Genomic DNA, 12,002 nt, shown 5'->3' with positions numbered 1-12,002 from the left:
CAGTACTTTTGCCTGCTGTTTGGCTCAGACAAATTTTAAAAAGAAAACTAACTTGGAAAATTGTGTTAGACTATTTAAAATTCTTTAAAAAAGTTCAAGTATCTGTACATAGACTGAAGTTTCTGAGAAAATGTCTGAAAAACGATCTAATACCGGACTTTTTGAAGTTTAGGGTCCCCGAGAACGGGGTTTTTTCGGACCAAGCTGTGCATAATTTTCAATTGAAACTACTAAGGACTGAAACTTCTAGGGCAAACGAGGATAGGAAAAGGTACGAGGAGATGCTAAGGAAAGCAAGATCACTGGTGCAAAAAGAAATTGACAAACAGTGGTGGGCATCCATTTTCCGATTCGTGAGGCGTCAAGTTGAGGCAAGCTTAAAGACAACATCAGAAAACCATAGAAAAAAGTTAGAAAAACTGTCCGAGAGACAAGATAAACCTCTTGGGGGGAGAAATGAGCGATCAGTTAAGGTACTTGATAATATTGAACTACCTGAATGGGTATATGAAGTGCTATCAATGGGCCCCAAGCATCCAATTAGAGACAAATTTAACGAAACAAATTTTTTGGCGAATATCGACATTTTCCTCTCACAATTGAAAAATCAAAAAACATCTGTTGAAACGTTATGTGAAATAGAAGCCGCGGCAAAGGCATATGCAAAAAATGTACGGCAAACCCCAAGAGACAAAGCCGTTGAAAAAACGAGGAAATATCTCAAAGATAATGGGTTGCTGGCTGTGCCTTTTGATAAGGGGGTTGGTTTTTGCATAATGAGGAAACAAACATATGAATCAAAGCTGGAATCCTTGTTGCAATCTGCTCAGTTTTTGAAAAAAGATGCAACCACTGATGAGGTGATACTGAAAATTGAGAAGGAATTTAATAAAGAATTACTAGCCATGAACAAAAGAGACGAGATAAGTGATCAGTTATATTCTAAGATGAGATCAACAGGGGGGCAACCCGCCCGTTTGTACGGTTTAGCTAAGGTACACAAGGATGAGACACCCCTACGACCTGTACTATCACTTCCCGGCAGCTCGTATGAGAATCTTAACAAAATGCTTGCAAAGTTTTTTGACAACATCGATGGAGCAAATATAGAAACCAATACTAAAGAGGCTCGAGAAAAAATAGAAAACATTGCTCTAGATCCGGATGAAACCATAATATCTCTTGATGTGAAAAGTTTGTACACCAACGTTCCCCTGAAGGAGGCAATTGAAATTGCTTTACAGAAGCTGTACAGCCAGGAGTCTCCTCCTGAAATTCAAAGAGCAACCATGAAAAGGCTTTTGAATATGGCGGTCAGCAAAGTATATTTCAAGTGTAATGATTCATGGTATGTACAAGTTGATGGTTTAGCAATGGGCGCGTCCCTCGCTGTAATTCTGGCAAACTTATGGCTGAAAGAATACGAACTTGCTCTACGACAACAAATACCGGTGGGAACGGGGGTACAGCAAATTAATGACAAAAACGGCTTGTGCCCATGTTGCAGCAGGAAAGTCACATATAGATCAAAGGGGGTTGAATGCGAGAGTTGCCGAAACTGGTATCATCTAAAATGCGGAAAAATATCCGATGACGTATACGCATCAATAACCGAGATAGTCTGGTACTGTGAAAGCTGCTGCCGAGCTAAGAACAAGGAGAAGGATACTCCCCAGGTGAAATTGTTCCTCAGGTATGTGGATGACATTGTTAGAACAGTCAGAGGGGAGCCGAGCTGTCTTCTCGATGCCGCCAATTCTCTTCATCCAAATTTGCAGTTCACTCTAGAGAAAACTAATTCGGAGGGGAATTTGCTGTTCCTGGATTTGAACATAAATGTATCGCAGGGTAGGCGTGTAACTTGCAGTTGGTATCAAAAACCAACAGATACAGGGACTATACTGAACTATAGAAGCTGCGCCCCAACTCAGTATAAGCGTAGTGTTATCCAAGGCACTGTACACAGGGTTTTTAGGAGTACATCTAGCTGGGAGCAATTTGATAAGGCTATGGAAACTAATAGGGCGCAATGGCTGACAAATCAGTACCCTGAAAATTGGTCCGCAAAGGTGGCTTCAGACGCCTTGTGCAAGATCATCGAGGGTAAGGGCAAGCCCCTGGATAGAGACAGAGGTTTGTCAGTTCAATTACCAAAGGATGGGAAGCCCCCAATGCTGATGGTGCAATATAGAGGTAACCAGAGCCAATATTTTGCTAACAGGTTACGAAAATTAACTAACGTTCAAGTGGTTTTCACCACAAGAAAACTACAATCATGTTTACCATCACTGAAGTCAGCATTTTCTAATGACCTCAAGTCAAGAGTGGTTTATAAACTGTCATGTAGTGGATGCACTTCCACCTATGTCGGACAAACTGTTCGACATTTGACCACTAGAATTGAGGAACATAAGAAAGCAGACTCACCGGTAGGACTCCACCTTCAGCAATGCCAACTTGAGGGAAATAGCGCAGATCTTAGTTGGGAAATTATAGATAGGTCAAACAACCAAACAAAATTGCTAACACTAGAGGCAATACATATCAGGAAAGAGAAACCGGGCTTGAACACGCGCGATGAGTTTAGGAGCAGGGAGTTAACACTGAAAATTTAGTCCCAAAATATTTTTGGTTTTTTATTCAAAAAGTACATGTCTAAATCGAAATTATGACTCAGAAACTTCCAGACAAATTAATTTTAAAATGTTTAATTAATTTTAGAGGTTAAAAGTATTTTAATCTTAATAGTAATTTAGAGGTCAACTGTGATTGGCCAATTTTTTATCATGATGGTTTAGAACCAAATTGTATGTGATTTATTGTAAATAACATTTGTAAATTGATGTTTTATCGTCATTTAGAGTAGTTTATTGTAAAAATCCTGACGATGCACATAGTTGCGAAAACGTTTGAAATTTACTTTTTAGCAAAAATTTCTTCAGTTTCAATACTATCTGGACTTTGAAATATTAAAATAAATTGAATTTTTTTTTAAATTAACTAAGAAAAACCAAAGAAGTTGTTTTGCTTCATGCTACATTGAAACTGCGCAAAACTAAAAGAATTCCACAATTATTTTACGAAAAGTAGCAGATAAAAACTCAAGTTGACATTTAAAACGATAAAATCGCCGAGCATGTCGCAAGAGTAAAAAAAGAATTGTTGGAATCCGACAACTGTATAGAGAAAAGTCAATTAAGACACAGAAATCATTTTTCAATGTACAGAAGGCGTTTTTACATGCCGCATCCCTTAATCATAGGAAAATGATATACCCTAGTCAATGTCCGAATATCACTTCAAGTTTACCTATTTTTACCTTGAAGAAAAATTGAATGAATTCATGCGAAATTATTGTTTCCACATTAGAACTACATCGTTTTTCATTCTAATCACCGTTTGAGTGGTCTGAATTCGATGAAATGATACTGAAAAAAATAAACATTATGTCTTACATCTGAAGTCTGCGATAAGCGTTTACGACATCGCCTGGGTTTCTTAGCATAATAGTCCTCGCGGCAAAATTGACTTCCTGGGTCCACGGCATTTTTCTCTAGAGAATAATCTGAGTTATTGAATTAAAGAAGTAACACACAGAATTTCAGAAAATAGTAATGATATATGGTAATCAGAAAGTCAAAAGTTTCAAGGAACGCAGATGCGAAGAGAGGCTTCGCAACGCTTGCGATGCAATTAAAACATTGCATTATAAGACGTTGAGCAGAAAAAAACTCAACTTTTTTGACAATATAAGCTTTAAAAAATCTCTTGAAAAAAGTCGATAAATCAAGACTACAAAATTTTTCAGCCTTTTGTCTCGGATTAGGCTTATGAACAGCCCTAGAAAGCATTGAGAAACAATGCCGGAGCTGTATTCAAGGCCAAAAAATTCGGGTCGCCCAACGTTGAGAAAAAATGAAACTGCAGCCATGGAAAAACTAGAGGCCTAGCTAAAGCTGCAGGTATCTGTTTGATTATTTTGAATTGTTTGTACCTTGAAGAAAAGGTACAAACAATTCAGTTAGCCTAATTGTTGTGATAAACTTATTAAATAGGTTTGTTATGTTTGATGTTTGTGCCTGTATGTGGAGCGCCCTCAGAGGGATTTTAGAGACAGGTCTGTCAAGTGGCTTTCTGTGGGGAGGTGGGAAACTAGAACTGGCTTGAGGAGTCTGGTGGTGCGCCGCTGGACCTACTGAGCTCGGGTGAGATTGTTCCTTGTTTTTGATTTTCATAATTCGATTTTTAAATTTAAATTAATTTAGTTGTATTTTATTTTTATTTGCTGATTTGTAAAATTCCCACGAACCGGTTATCATGGGTTAGTTCAGTCCCCTAAAGTCCAGTCAAAATCCTTTTTTTTAACCTTTATGCTGCGTCAAGATGAGGAAAAACAACAAAGAGTATACAAGCAAAGATTGCTTAAAACCTTCAGGACTGATAAATTGGATTAGATGTGATTGTTGTTCTAGTTGGCATCATATCAGTTGTGTAAATATTTCTCTTAGCGACTCTAAGAAAACCCAATGGCTTCAGTGTCCTTTATGCGTTGATGTAAAATCTGTTAATAAAGCAACAAAAGGTAATGATTTAGTGCTAGACAATTATGTTAATACAGCCATCTCAAATGTCCGAGTACTCAAGAGAGTACCAAAAGACTCGCGTGTTCCCTTGGCGGAAAGTCTGTCGGACAAAATAAATGACATTGTCTACAATATAGAAGATGTTACAAAATGGCTAATTTTTTAACGTCGTTCTTAATTTTTTTGGAGCAACCGAAAAGAAGTGAACGCAAACAGACCACAAGCATGAGTTCTTTGATAAATAAAAAAATTCGAGCAAATGACGTGTCACTTCCCAAACCCCATCTCCAAGTTTCAAGCCCGCCTCTGAGTGACCTCGAGCAGAGAATAAAGTTAATAAGTAGTAAGCTCGATGAGGAAATGTAAAGGGAGGAATAAGGCTTGCTGCTTCGGATGACAAAATAGCTCCTTTTTCAACTGATAACTATCAAAAATTGTTGTCTAAGCACCCGCAGCGAGCCAAATTTGCAGCTCCAAATCCAGAAAATTTGGATAGTTTTTTCGTAACCGATTTCGACCTATACAAAGCGATAATGTCCTTTCCAAACGGATCAGCAGCAGATCCTGATAAAATAGTTCCTCAAATTTTTAAAGATCTTGTTAGTAAGTCGAATGGCAGTGCAGGACTTAATTTTCTGAAATCGCTAACTATGCTGATAAACCTCATTGGAGATGGCAAAATACCCGAACCACTAAGACCTTTCTTTTTTGGCGCAAAGCTTATCGCCCTCATAAAGATAGACGGAGGGTTGAGACCGATTGCCATAGGCAACACGCTGAGACGTATCGCGTCTAAATGCGCTGGAAGCAAGGCCCTCTCCGAGCGACAAACTTTTTTCGGAAACGTACAGGTAGGATGCGGTACCAAACGAGGAGCAGAAATAGCTGCGCACTCGTTTCGAAACCTAATTGAACTGTGCCAGTCGGTCATATTTGGAAGTTTGACCTTGAGAGAAGCAAAAAACACTTGATTTTGGAGTGAAATTTAATTTTTCAAAATTTCGAATGGAACCTGTCATGCACGATTTTCTCGCGATAACTGAAAATCAGAAAAAAGAAATCAGAACAAGTTCAGAACGATTGAGTCACACACGCGGGAAAGTTGTAAGAAAAAGCAGTAGGAAATTGCTATTCGCAATTTCCATCACTATCATAATCGAGAGTAGAGCTGTCTCATCTGTGACAGAGACGAGAGCATTCCCACGAACTGGATTGTTGTGATTGGAGTACTATTATTAACTGGACCAGAGTGAACCTTCGGTGGAAAGGTGGACAGCTAGAGTGTCCCAATGGTTCACGAGAACTTACAGTCTAGAGAAAAAACTTGTTCTTATTATTAAAACTGACTAACATTAAACTCATTTTAGTTACTTTATTAATTCTTGAGTTGCTTACCGACTTATTTACTTCCTGGTTCTTGAGCGTGCTACAATGTGAGTACTTAATTTAAATTTCTAGAGTGTGTTTTATAATTGTTATGTTGAGGTAAGGCGAGTTTTAGGTTGATCCATCTGAAATGGATCAAAGTTCCACTGTCTAATAAAAAGTAACTTAACGGATTGTTCCAACCCGGTTTTTAACGGCGTTCATGTATTTTGGGTATCTAGAGACCTAAGTATGGGGACGTTTCTAATTCTAGAGTGGGGGGATATTTTAGTAGTAGCCTTTAAGCTGTAACGGGTCGTAGTCTCATGTCACAAGCGAACCGAACTGGCTCCGACCGTTCTTGAGGTAGAAAAACACAAGAGATGGTGTCCCTGACCCTTGAGCCAGTGGTTATAGGGCCTATTTTTCTTAAGCCTCATGTGTGACTGCAGTAGACGAATGTTACATAGTGTTTTTATGGCGCTCCTGGGTGTTTACGACATCAAGACTACGGAGTCGAACCCACTTGAGACAGCTTCGGGCTGAATGCCCATTCTAGAGTACCGGCGGTACGGTTCGACAGGAACGTGCAAACCTTCCGGTTGTACCGTGATAGCTTTTTAAGAAAACTCGAGAAAATTTCCTGGTACGCTCTCCGAACGAGGCTTAGCTAACCGAGTAAAGGGGGGCAACTAGGGGGACAAAAACACGAGCAAAAAGACAAAAAGCAAAACAAAAACCAAAAAAGAATAGAAAAAGGAACAAAAACCATAAAACGAAAAAAGACAGTGACTTTGACACCAGATTAGTTGGATCAAACCTTTATATTAATTAAATAGTATACCCATACTGTTTTACAAGTTCGATCGTTTCAATCAACCTAGCAATTTAAACCAGTAAACTGAATAAAGTGCCCGAAGTGGGGCGTTGTCAAGGGTTTTCAGATAGCTTGGAACTTAGCTGGACCAATAGGAGACTTGACTGGAAGAGGTGACCAGCCGAGTGGGAAAGTGGTTCAGGGACACTTGAGCTGAACCAATAGGAGACTTGACTGGAAGAGGTGACCATCCGAGTGGGAAAGTGGTTCAGGGACACTTGAGCTGAACCAATAGGAGACTTGACTGGAAGAGGTGACCAGCCGAGTGGGAAAGTGGTTCAGGGACACTTGAGCTGAACCAATAGGAGACTGGACTGGAACAGGTGACCAGTCGAGTGGGAAAGCAGCCAAGAAGGATTTGGCAATTCTCGAGTTCTCAAGTTGGGCAGAACGGGTATCGTTACAATTCACAATACATTATAGGAAATAAGTGTAAAATTGGATAAGCGATATCCCCCGGTTTTGAGAAAAGTTTTTACTTGAGCAGGCCTGGAGACAGGTCTACGGTTTTCTCTTGAGAGGTTTAGCACCCGGCGCTTAAGGTGATTTTAGGCTTAAGAAGGGGGGCTAAAAAGGGGGGAGGTTAGAAGGGGGGCTGGTTAAGTTAGAGGTTGGCGGTAGTAAATTGTAAAAAGGGGGGAAATTAGAGTAACTAATTAGTCGACATCGTTGATTTAGTTACATTAGTCATTTACACGCGTTGGTCATAGGAAGCGGATATCCAAAATTGGAATTAGGTTAAGGTAGGTACCCTGGTCGGATCGGTAGGGGGGAACGGACATAGACAGTTTTTTTTGTGATACCCCACAAGATCGCTAGAAGGGGGGAAGGAAACGCGTGGCAATTAGGTACCAGACATTTTTTCGTTAGAAGGTAGACATTTGTCACCTTTGAATTTTAGGTGGGCTCATCTTTCTGTTTTTATTACTTTTTCTTGCTTAGATTTTTGTTGCATTTTGGTGAGGATTTGTGTTAAAATTTTGTACGAACAGGTGATCACAAGATACCTGCGCACAGGTTTTAGTCTCAAGTTACTTGGAACATTGAAATAGAGGTAGCCAAAAAGAGAAATAAGAAAAAGGGGGGTCAGCATTTGGCTTTTAAGAGAGGATTTTGGGAAAATTTTACTAGTGCTTGAGTGGTGGTACAAGGTACGGCGAATCAAGAAGTCCCCATAACGAAGAGGGAAAAAGTCCCACCACCCAGACACTTGTCAACAGTCTTGGGACAGTGCCGAAGAAGTCTTAGGACAGAGCAGTCTTGGGACAGTACAGTCTTGGGACAGTGGTCTTGGGACAGTGGTCTTGGGACAGGGTCTTGGGACAGGGTCTTGGGACAAGGTCTTGGGACAAGGTCTTGGGACAAGGGTCTTGGGACAGGGTCTTGGGACAGGGTCTTGGGACAAGGTCTTGGGACAAGGGTCTTGGGACAGGGTCTTGGGACAGGGTCTTGGGACAAGGTCTTGGGACAAGGTCTTGGGACAGGGTCTTGGGACAGGGTCATGGGACAGGGTCTTGGGACAAGGTCTTGGGACAAGGTCTTGGGACGGGGTCTTGGGACAAGGTCTTGGGACAGGGTCTTGGGACAAGGGTCTAGGGACAGGGTCTTGGGACAGTAGTCTTGGGACACTAGTCTTGGGACACTAGTCTTGGGACACTAGCCTTGGGACAGTAGTCTTGGACAAGAGTCTTGGGACACGGCCGGAAAGTACTGGGACGGTACCGAACAGTCTTGGGACAGGAGAAAGAAGCCTGGGACGGTACAAAGAAGAGTAGGGACGGCAATTGGAAGTCTTGGGACAGTGTAAAAAATTGAAGTAAAATTACAAGAAGTGTTTTAAGACAGAATTAAGATAGAACAAGACTAATTGGAACCAGGTACGGTTGAGACCACAAATAAGGAAAGTTTCTCGAAAAGTTAATAAAGAGAACTGAAACAAGGTTTTCACCACGTTGTATATATATATATATTTTTTTCCTTCCCGAAAGATTTTATTCTTAGAATAGGATTGTGTATATAGTAAAATTGTAAATAAAAGCAATTGTAAATAGAAATAATGAGGCGGAGCAGGGTACCGGTAGCTGAAAAAAGACCTACCGAAGCAAAGTATAATTCGTCGCTACGCAAAACAACATCAATGGGCCCAAAGATAAAAAAGAAGAACTTTTCAGTTAACATGGTCAGCACAAGGAGTACAGCGGAGAACAGAGCAAGAGAGGGCATGGAAGGGGAACGAGTAGAACCCACCATCGAGATTGATCTAGAGACACCTGATCAAAGTGTTGATGAAACAAGGAAAATAGCGACGGAGTCAACTCCAATGCCCAATGCAGAAGAACCAAACTCGAAACCCATAGAATTCTCACCAATAGACAACGTGGAAGATGCAATAGGCAACACCGAAGAAACGGTGAAAGAAGACTCTCAAGTAAAAAAGACATCTTTTACAGAAAGGTTGGCGATGATGGTCGGAATAAAAACGAAAGAGAACGTGACTGAAGAACCAAAAGCTGAGAGAGCACGAACATTTGGAACAGTGAGCACGAAGACGACAGAAGCCAATCCGAGAGAGGGACAAACTAGAGCAGAAGCGACGGACGAAGAAAAACTGACGGCTGACCATGAAGAGGCTACTCTTGAGCTAGGTGACTTGATGGCGAAACTGAATCAGATCGACAAAAAGCTGAAGCACAGCGAAGAGGACAGAGAAGTGACAAGAAAAGAATTAAGATACAACAAAAACGAGTATCTGGATAGTTATTTTAACCTGGCCAAGGCAACAGAAGAGAGACTCAAGGAGATGTCAGATAATGTAGAAACCACCAATGAAGAACGAGATAAGAACATCAAAAAAGATTTGCAACAGTTAAAAAACCGATATGATGATGTCAACAGCCAATTAGGTAGCCTGGAAAAGAGAATGGACACAATGAGCAAAAATCAGGCCGAGAGTTCGTGTGCAATACAGGCGAAATTGGATGCAATCTTGAGTAATTCTACCTCACAAGAAAGACCGGCAGCGGATCGCGCGCAAGGCACCAGAGTTGACTTTGTGGAACCACAAAGGAACAAACGGCAATCGACACCGTTGCCCTTAACCCGGGATACGGTGAGCATAGCACCAACAGCTGCTAAAACAATCATGAAGAATGGAATGTCAAGTACAACGACTGGTCCGGGGGACTCAACAGCTAACAGCAACGCAGGTCCGGATGCTATGACATGGGCAAACACTTGGGAGATGATGAACAGGACTCTAGAGGCCTTCGCCACGAGGAACACTAACTCGAGCGATAGGAGAGATGGGAAATCAAGAAAAACATTCAAGAAGCCAAAAGAATTCAAAGACGACTCAGATGGATGCATTGACACGTGGGTGGAAGTGATGAGATTACATCTAGAGCAAGACAACTTGAACGATGAAAGACAAGCATGCACAGCCATACTCAGCAATTTAGAAGGCACAGCATTAAAATGCGTGGTTGCGAAGAAAGAAGAAGAACGCGATACCGCGGACAAGATCTTCGAGATATTGCTGAATCGATTCGGGTCAGGCATGAAGGGTCACCAAGCGATGATGCGATTTGAAAAGAGAAGGCAGAGGGACGACGAGTCAATAGATCGGTTCCTAGATGATCTCGAGAGCTTGAGAAGAAGGAGTGACCCAGAGGAGTCGACAAACAGAAGAAACTTTAGCATTGCCTCGAAGTTCATTGATGGGGTAAAAAGTGACGACTTAAGGACAATGTTAGCAACATACTACACATTGTCGAAAGACAGCGCACCAACCCCAGAAGAAATGAGACAGAAATCAAGGGAATACATGCTGATGAAACCCAAGAAATACTCGTATTCAGAAAACAGGAACACGCAAGGGGGAAGTCAACCGCAGAGGTCGTCATGGTACAAACCTAGAGATGACATGGACAAGCGCAGATCATGTGCGAACTGCGGGTCGGCGGATCACCACGTGGCTGACTGCACAACATACAAACAAGGCATGAAGAGTCTAGGATATGCACCAGATGAGGAGGACATGAGCCAGATGGAGGAACAAGAGTACTATAGTGGCTTAATCATCAAGATAGGCGCAAGATGCTTCTTCTGTAACCAGGAGGGGCACTTCCGAATGGACTGTCCCTTGTTCTGGGAAGCGGTCAAGGACCAGAGTCACCCTAAACATAAGTTGGCATTAGCGGTGGTGCAGAATCAGCGGAACAGGCAAAACGAATTTGAATCGAGGAACTTAGGAGCACCAAACACGGAATTGCCGACGAAGACAGTGAAAGCTGTATCACACGTTAATGATGCCATAGAATCCGCGGCAGGGAACTCTCTAGAGATAAATTATGAGAAAGCGGCGACGGAAGCAATTGCCAAAGTGAAACAGGACCTGGCTGCGAAAGAAATAGAGCAACGACTAAAGCTGGAGATAGAAAGACAGAATTTTAACGAAGCATTAACTGGATCGAACCAAGCACCAGAAGCTGTACCGGGCTCAACAAAGACCGGGAATTGTAACACTGTAAAAATGATTACGGGAAAGCCATTCGGCATATCGAGAATCGGGGCTAGAATAATGTCGATTATCACAGTGGGCGGCCACGAGGTAACCAGAAACTTGAGCGAACCGAGTGACCAGACAGTAATGCATATTGATGTGTACGCAGATTACTTGAGTGGTATAAGCCCACAAACGACTTCTAGAGCACTGAGAGCACTACTCATGAGAGGGGGCAGCAAGTCGGTACGTGTTGATAGCAGATATACTGAAGCTTACGGTCCACACGAGGTGATGCTAAATATAGATGGGATTAACATCTATACCAAGACAATGATAACATGTGACGAAGACCTAATTGGACAAATCTACGTCGGGAAAGAAGAATTGAAAGTGAGATCGATTGGACACTGCGCCATGCTTGAGGAAGATGCAATGCACATCGGGACGGAGGCAGATGTGACAGGGCACGTGCTGGATATAAGTGGCAAAAAGACTCAGTTGCGTGGGTTGCTTGACACGGGAGCAGTCTTGAGCGTTATACCAATCGAAACTTGGGAGAAGATGGGCTTTGACAAAGGTGACTTGATAGACTCGAGAATACGGCTGTCAGCTGCAAACAAAGGGGCCCTACGGGTGCTGGGCAGGACGCCGATAATAGCCCTCAATTTGGGGG

The 12,002-nt window shown here is 41.9% G+C and overlaps 2 protein-coding genes across 4 annotated transcripts in view; one reads left to right on the top strand and one right to left on the bottom strand.

Moving 5' to 3' along the window:
- Window positions 1–12,002, bottom strand: part of LOC134840539 (26S proteasome non-ATPase regulatory subunit 14-like) — a 436,784-nt gene that overhangs the window by 257,544 nt on the left and 167,238 nt on the right. The gene's annotated exons all lie outside the window — the stretch shown is intronic.
- The window catches only part of LOC134840590 (lysophosphatidic acid phosphatase type 6-like), a 102,543-nt gene continuing 94,568 nt past the window's right edge, over window positions 4,028–12,002 (top strand). For both annotated transcript variants that reach the window (XM_063856506.1, XM_063856507.1), the window contains exon 1: window positions 4,028–4,055. The gene's annotated coding sequence lies outside the window, so the exon portion shown is untranslated. The remainder of the gene's footprint in view (window positions 4,056–12,002) is intronic.

Source organism: Symsagittifera roscoffensis, chromosome 2 (genome assembly GCF_963678635.1).
Source record: "Symsagittifera roscoffensis chromosome 2, txSymRosc1.1, whole genome shotgun sequence".
Classification (NCBI taxonomy): domain Eukaryota; kingdom Metazoa; phylum Xenacoelomorpha; order Acoela; family Convolutidae; genus Symsagittifera; species Symsagittifera roscoffensis.
Note: the sequence above shows the minus strand (reverse complement) of the source record. Positions and strands in the feature narration are given on the sequence as shown.